Raw genomic sequence first — 8,874 nt, forward strand, 5'->3', positions numbered from 1 at the left:
TGGTGTCGTAAGTTTCAAGTTCTTGAAGTTTTTCTAGTACATTTTCTAGGTGTATAGAGTCCACCCTGAAAGGGGGGGGGGTACTGTCAGGATGCGGCATGTGATCAGCCACTACTCACTTTCGCGCTGGTATCCTTGGGCTTAGGTGTTCAGTTGCTGTGAGTGGTGGCAGAGTATTCTTCCCAGGGTCTGATAGGGCTTCCCTGCATGCGTCCTGGTTTTCAGGGTGCCGAGAATGGGTGCAGCCATGTTGGTCCATATCACCTGACTAGTCACTCCCAATGGTAGTCCTGCGGTCACTCAGCTGATCCAATGACCAGCTACCTAAGGGTATTTAAGTCTGACTCCAGGAACAGGAAGCTGAGGTTCAACTTCGCTGTTCCAGTGACTGTGATACCAGGCTGACTTCCAGTGTGTCATTTCAGTTCTCTCACTGAACTCCAGTTCTTTTCATAACAGCTCTTGTGTTGTTATTATTGTGCTGTTCAGTTCCCCAGCTGCCACCACCTTACTGGTGTCTGCTTTCATGCTAATTACTAGTTAGCTCTCAGCTGGATCCTTAACAATTCTCAGTGCATTCCTGTGTTACATTTCCCTGTGTTCTCAGTCCAAGTCAGCGACTAGTTCCTTTACCATTCTCAGTGCATTTCTGTGTTACATTTCTCTGTGTTCAAGTATTCAATTCATACGCTGTTCTCCTGTGTTCAAGTATTCAGTTCACACGCTGATCTCCTGTGTTCAAGTTTTCAGTTCATAAGCTGATCTCCTGTGTTCAAATATTATGTTCACATGCTGATCTCCGGTGTTCAAGTATTGAGTTCCTATGCTGATCTCCTGTGTTCAAGTATTCAGTTCACATGCTGATCTCCTGCATTCAAGTATTCAGTTCATACACTGATCTCCTGCATTCAAGTACTCAGTTCATATGCTGATCTCCTGTGGTCAAGTATTCATCTCACTAGCTACGCTGGCCTCTAGTGTTATACCTTTATTGTCTCCGTGCTGGTTTTGTGTGAATTAACTCTCATAAATATAGTTACCGGTCTTACTGCCACTCCCAGGTACCTCTCCAGCGGGCTGAAGACCTGCTCAATTGGTGCAGCGAAACCCATATCTCACCTGGAGGGGTCACTGGTGAAGACCACCAAGTGAGTTAGACTCCGCACATCTGGGCAGTTCTAGACAAACCTGGGTTTGGCCGCAATAGGGAGATCTAGTACTGTCACTCACCTGCTTGTTCCCTATCCACCCTAACCCCCTGGCTTCTATCCTCACCAGAAGAACTTCCCATATGCAGGGCTGGTGCAATGTTTCCCTGCACCCTAGGCAAAACTTAAGCCTACCGCCCCCCCATCACTACCACTAAATATAAACTTATTTACAAGACTAAATGATTGTCCTAAAGATTGTATTTGCAAGTCAAATGGAATAAACATAACTTCAAAAATAAAAAAATAAATAAAAAACAAGTTGATTTGGAATAGAAAACCCAGACAAAATTTTAGGCATGAAGTATCGCTACAACACTCTGCACCTAGAGTGAACACTACATATGTGTGTGTATACTTGTGTATATTATATATGTGGTCACGTTCCCTCTGAGTGACGTAATGCACAGGGTGCATTGTGCCCTGTTAAGGCTCTGTATACAGAGCCATAACAGGGCACAATGCACCCTTCGCATTACGTCACTCAGAGGGAGCGTGACCGGCAGCTCCAATTAGTGCAGTGCTGACCGTGCATCCACAGGATGCCCGATTGGCTGCATATACTGTGAAGGGTGCCAGTCTGTATAATGTACTGTATATAAATGTGCCAGTATATAAATACTGTATGATTATATATATATATATATATAAATATAAATATATTTATATATAGACATATACATACAAATACAGTATATACACATATTTACATACATATATACACACACATAGTATAATGTGCCAGTATATAAATACTGTATGATTATATATATATATATATATATACACATATACATACAAATACAGTATATACACATATTTACATACATATATACACACACACATTATATATATATATATATATATATATACAGTCAGGTGCATAAATATTGGGACATTGACATAATTTTAATATTTTGGCCTCTATTCACCACCGCAATGGTTTTGAAATGAAACAAACAAGATGTACTTTAATTGCAGACTTTCAGATTTAATTTGAGGGTAATTACATCCAAATCAGGTGAACGGTGTAGGAATTACAACGGTTTCTATATGTGCCTCCCACCTTTTAAGGGGCCAAAAGTAATGGGACTATCAACTCAAAAGCTATTTCATGGACAGGTGTGGGCTATTCCCTCATTATTTCATTAATTAAGCAGGTAAAAGGTCTGGAGTTGATTCTAGGTGTGACATTTGCATTTGGAATCAGTTGCTGTCGACTCTCAATGTGAGATCCAAAGAGCTGTCACTATCAGTGAAGCAAGCCATCATTAGGCTGAAAAATCAAAACAAACCCATCAGAGACACAGCAAAAACATTAGGTGTGGCCAAATCAACTGTTTGGAACATTCTTAAAATGAAAGAACGCACCGGAGAGCTCAGCAACACCAAAAGACCCAGAAGACCACGGAAAACAACTGTGGTGGCTGACAGAAGAATTATTTCCCTGGTGAAGAAAAACCCCTTCACAACAGTTGGACAAATCAAGAAAACTCTCCAGGAGATAGGTGTATATGTGTCAAAGTCAACAATCAAGAGAAGACTTCACAAGAGTGAATATAGAGGGTTCACCACAAGATGTAAACCATTGGTGAGCCACAAAAACAGGAAGACCAGATTAGAGTTTGCCAAACAACATCTAAAAAAGCCATTACAGTTCAGGAACAACATCCTATGGACAGATGAGACAAAGATCAACTTGTACCAGAGTGATGGGAAGAGAAGAGTATGGAGAAGGAAAGGAACTGCTCATGATCCAAAACATACCACCTCATCAGTGAAGTATGGTGGTGGTAGTGTCATGGCGTGGGCATGTATGGCTTCCAATGGAACTGGTTCCCTTGTATTTATTGATGATGTGACTGCTGACAAAAGCAGCAGAATGAATTCTGAAGTGTTTCGGGCATTAATATATTCAGTCAAATGCTTCAGAACTCATTGGACGGCGCTTCACAGTGCAGATGGACAATGACCCGAAGCATACTGCAAAAGCAACCAAAGTTTTTTTTAAGGCTAAAAAGTGGAATGTTCTGCAATGGCCAAGTCAATCCCCTGACCTGAATCCGATTGAGCATGCATTTCACTTGATGAAGACAAAACTGAAGGGAAAATGCCCCAAGAACAAGCAGGACCTGAAGACATTTGCAGTAGAGGCCTGGCAGAGCATCACCAGGGATGAAACCCAGCGTCTGGTGATGTCTATGCGTTCCAGACTTCAGGCTGTAATTACCTGCAAAGGATTTGCAACAAAGTATTAAAAAGTGAAAGTTAGATTTAGGATTGTTTAGTTTGTCCCATTACTTTTGGCCCCTTAAAAAGTGGGAGGCACAAATAGAAACCGTTGTAATTCCTACACCGCTCACCTGATTTGGATGTAATTACCCTCAAATTAAACCTGAAAGTCTGCAGTTAAAGCACATCTTGTTTGTTTCATTTCAAAGCCATTGTGGTGGTGAATAGAGGCCAAAATATGAAAATTATGTCAATGTCCCAATATTTATGCACCTGACTGTATATATATATATATATTATAGAAGTAAGGTTTGGAAAGGACATGCGCCTGATAGTGTAGTCATTTATAAAAAATTAGCACGTGCTCAAATATAAATGTGCGTACCAGAAAAAAAACTTTTTCGCTTATCTGTGGTGCTTTTACTGGGACTCCATGTGGTGAAATGGACCAGGAACTCCAAGGTGTCCAGAAACCTTAAATAGGATAGGCTCAAACAGAGCCAGAAAAAAACACATATAGTGTAGTATTTTCTTTGAAAATAAATAGCGTAATTAATATATAGACATGCGTACCAGAACGATACTTGAATCTCTGCATATAGTGCTATGTGTCTTGGTGACTCCTTCAACATCCCATAATGGACCCAATGGTTCACATGTAGATAGAGTAGGTCAGCTTCAAATAATCAGAGAATGACCCTTACTCAGAAAGATTTTTTCACAAGGGGTTTTTAATAATACTTAATACAAAGGGTGTACAGGATACACAAAGAGTTAACAAAACATATAAATAAGATAATGTGCCTAACCTAAGTCCCCCCCGGGTGTGCTAAACCTAACCCTCCCCCTCGCGGCTGTCAGCTCACGGCGCCCGGCATCCCTTCGATCAGGATGCCGGGCGCCTGTCTCCCGGCGTCGGGAAAATGACAGGCGTCTAGATATAGACACCTGTCATTTAACCCACGCCGGGATAAAGCAGTAGGGAAGCCGGCTGTCGGGATCATGTCAGCCGGTTTCCCGATTGCATCCCATATATACACAATCTTGTCAGTACCTGGTGATCAGCAGTAAGCAGCCAGCATCACGTGTTGCTGGCAATCTGAAAAATGTCCTATTCTCTGTGGCCCCAATCAGCAGCAGTCAGCAGACTTTTTCCACAGTTTGGCAGGGCAGGTGGGCAGCAGCCATTCTTTGCGCTGATGACCGGCGGTGGGGTGACACACGTGACGCCGCACATTGTGACACACGTGGTGCTGAGAAACTGTGTATGCCGCACAGGGAGGGCTAGTGAAGCCCTCTTCTGAGCCGCAGTTTTTTGTTATTATGCTGGCCGGAAATTTGATCCACCACACGGGAGAGGGGAAGCGATGTCACGGCACGTGGTTGGGAAGGAGACGGCTTCAGATGGAAAAAAAATGGGTATAGCAGGAGCATCTAAGGCTCTCTTCATTTTTCTCCCAGCCTCAGAGACCCGGTTCCCATAGGTCCTGAGTGCAAGTCAGTGACTGGTTCCTTTACTATTCTCAGTGCATTCCTGTGTTACATTTCCCTGTGTTCAAGTATTCAGTTCATACGCTGATCTCCTCACCCTAACCCCCTGGCTTCTATCCTCACCTGAAGAACTTCTCATACGGTTCCTGTCTCCGGCCAGCCTGAGTAAGCTGAGGCTTACTCAGCTGACCGGCCGCCTGGTGCTGTACACCATCACGACCATTGACATCCGATGGTTGCAATGGTGATCCCAGCACTGTGACCTCCTGCTGCATTTGCATTATTGCAAGGATCACATTGCAAAGCTTCCAGCTTTGCAATTGCGATCCTTGCTGAATCAGGCACTAAGTCTTCTAATAGTTTCAATCCAGCCTGAAAGTATTATAATGTGCTGGAGACTGTCCTTATATAAGTAGATCAAAGCAAGTGTATACAAACTCGCAGCAATGGTCGCAGATCCTTCAACAGTCAACCATCTCAGGAACCCTATGATCAATCAATCAAAATGTATTCTCACATCCACATTACAAATGTATCAGCAAAATTGCGATGCAAAGTGGCTAGAAGCAACAACAATCTTTTGCTTTTACTATACACCTTTTCAGCATAAATTTCTTCTAATCTAGGCAAGGATTGGCCGATGGTTCTTTCAGATGCGTTAAACACCCTAACTAACGAACCACAGTCATTTGGAGTACCCATACCATACAGTGATAGAATATGTTAAAAGACTCAATTACACAACAGTAAAAATTTCCAGTAACGACCTTGATAAACCACGTGCTCTAAGTTTTCTTAGGAAAAAAAGGCATTGCTGAGCCTTTCTAATTACTGATGAGGTATGTGAAGACCACGATAGGTCATTAGAAAAGTTAACTCTCAAGAACTTGAAACCACTAACCCTCTCTACCTCAACCATTTAAAAATAGGGGAAGGGGGGCAATTTTCCTAGTCCTCCTAAAATCTACCACGACCTCCTAGGCTTTCTTACTATTCAGCAGCAGATTGTTATCCTCACGGCAATTTACAAGTTGATCCACCTCTACCCTGTAACTGTCCTCATCCCCATCACTTATAAAACCCATTATCGTGGTGTCATCTGCAAATTTTAGAATTATATTCTGTACTAGACACACAATCCGATGACTACAAGGAGTAGAGATTTTTCCCTGCCAAAAATCGGGTCTCAGAAAGAGTCTTCTTTCATGGACAAACATCATCTTTCATGGACTGTTGTTTGCCGGGCATGGTAAGGGAAGAAAAGCATCATGGTCCAGATTCTAAGTCGGACATAGTGTCAATGGCACTTGCTGTTGGCTGATATTTTAAGTCTGCCCACAATTCCCGATTTTACTGCTCAGAGATGCACTACAGAACGGGACACAGGATCTGTGAATTTTAGTCAACTTTTCTGGGCGGTAACGGGGGTGTTCAGCCGACGTAGGTGTGTCGCTGAAAGTTGCTGCCTCCAAAGACGCTGAACTGCTCACACAGGAGTCCATATTTAGATGGAGAAAATGCACCTACGATAGGGCTGGTGCAACCAATGGTGCCTCGAAAGATGTACAAAGGCGGACATGCACTTTCCCAAGACACTGCAAGTGGGCGTCTCAGTTTGTTAATATCGGTTGCAGCATTATGTTGTGAGGGGCGGACCTAATGATGCAAAATGTCAGACAATGCCCTAGTCAACAACCTACTGTGCTACATAAAAAATCTATAAGGCTATGTACACAATACAATCGTCTGACAGATGATCCGATTTCAGACTCGTTTGTGAGATATCTTAAGAGTGTGTATGCACTTACATTCATGTTTTATCAGAAGGTAATATATTGCATCTGAAGATATGGAGCTTGATTCAAAGATGTACGTTCATCTGACGATGAACGTACATCTCCGATTGTTAGGGGTCTGCGTCTACGCAGGACCTGTTCTGCGCATATGCAGAATGGGTCCTGTGATCTCGCTCGTAGATCCCCCAAGCCGCAGCATGATTGACAAGTTGCAGCATTTGGGGGGCAAAGTGTGCCTGGTCATCAATCCAGTAAACGAGGTCATGTTGCCCCCATTTTCCTGGAGGGATGAGGCTAGGGTTTTTCATCTACGAACGCATATTCCGCTTGTGTGCGGCTCTGCAAATCCGTCCATCTCTGAATCAGGCCCATAGTTTTATGGGCGTCTAATATTCATCAGATGCGATGGTATGTGCCCTTTTTAAAGGCACAGACTTACGAAATAATGTCTTTGAAGTTCTTACTAATTAGGCTGCTGTCTTTTAAGAAGCAAATGACCCCCTCCTGTTTGTAGTGCCCATGATGATGTCATAAATGATCTTTTAATCCATCCAAATAAGCAACACCTCCTGCTGGCAGTAAAAAATCAAATATCTATTGATTCTTGCACAGTAGTAAACAAATGTTCCTTGTGTTTGCCTACCAGGTAGCAGTGGCTGCCTTGTGGTGCTGACAGTAAAGTTATAGGCGCTCGCTTGCCGCTCAACCGTACGCAGCGGCACCACGTACAATGCAGACACAGGCAGACCTAAGAACGGCACAAACTGCGTTACCCATTTAATCCATATGGGAATCAGTATGTCTCTTGCAATTAAGGGACGATCCTGTATGATACAGGATGGGTGGCAACCCTACTGGTGTCGGTCTAGGGATGGACATCAGAAACCGATGGCTAGCAACAATCAATGTTCTCGATTCAATTGGAAGTACTTTTCCGGACAAATTGCAGGTATTCAATGGTTGCCAGCCAATGTTGCTTTCCGAGGGCTGAAAGCTTGAAGTAGCTGCGTACACCAGGAAGTGACGTCCACAGCTTAGTTTGCCTTATATGCGCATTTGTTCGAAGCTCCGACTGCTTCTGTGTGTGCGCACTTGGTAACTATAGATTGTTACACGATATTAGGGGCCAAAATTTAACAACAAACCTAAATACCAGTGGCATATTTTGTTTAGTATTGCAGTGATACAAACTAATATGTCACTTGTATTCATCATTTACCTCGCCAGCAAGGTCCAGACATATATCCCTCATCGCCGGAATCCTCCACTCAGTCACTGCCAGCGACAGGCTACCATGTCATGCGTGACGGTCAGTCTGAGCATGCACATCCATGCGGTTTCACCAGGTGGGGACCCAGCAATGCCTGTAAGGTTTTGCTGAAGCTGTAAAGGCTGCTGCCTTTGCTAAAGATGGCGAAAGTGATACAGTGACAAACAGCAGGGACAATACAGAAATGTTGACATAACCCATTTAGCGAGTACTAAAGGGCTTATGTATAGACTTACCATATCATCCCTTTAAACCGGTACACACTCATGAATTACACAGGTTCTGTGGCTCATTAAAATCAGGTGATATCCAGACTTGTAGTCAGCCAGCCACAGAACCTGTGTAATTCATGAGTGTCCCGGTTTAAAGGCATAGGGCTCTATTTAGCAACATTATTATTAACATTATTTTTACTAAAATAAAGTGAAAAAGGGTGTTTTCACACCCTTTTCACACTATTTTAGTTTACCTAAAGTTACTAAAGGGCAATTGGAGTAGAATTCGTAAAATTCTACTCCAAGCCCTAATTATCACTTATTTTTAGTAAGCAGATCACAATTCCCATATTTGTAATGGGAAATGACATCTGGCCAAAGTTACTAAAAATAAATTGTGAATAAAATACAGAGGAAAGTCCTGTGATAATAACGCCACCTGGAGGGTCTTCCCTGGTTACCGGACTCCTACTCTGCTCTAACAGGCAGAGCAGAGCCCGGAGCCGGCCCCAGTGATCAGCTGTGTGGTCTAAACAGACCACACAGTGATACACTGCAAACAAACAAAAAAAAACTTACCAGAGTCCAGGGCCAGTGATCGGTGCTCCGGTGATGTCCTCCCTCCAGTCAGTTAGTCTCCCATCCTGCACTGGGGCCCGGTC

The sequence above is a fragment of the Taudactylus pleione genome, unplaced genomic scaffold (genome assembly GCF_031769625.1).
Source record: "Taudactylus pleione unplaced genomic scaffold, aTauple2 ptg000202l, whole genome shotgun sequence".
NCBI classification, from domain to species: domain Eukaryota; kingdom Metazoa; phylum Chordata; class Amphibia; order Anura; family Myobatrachidae; genus Taudactylus; species Taudactylus pleione.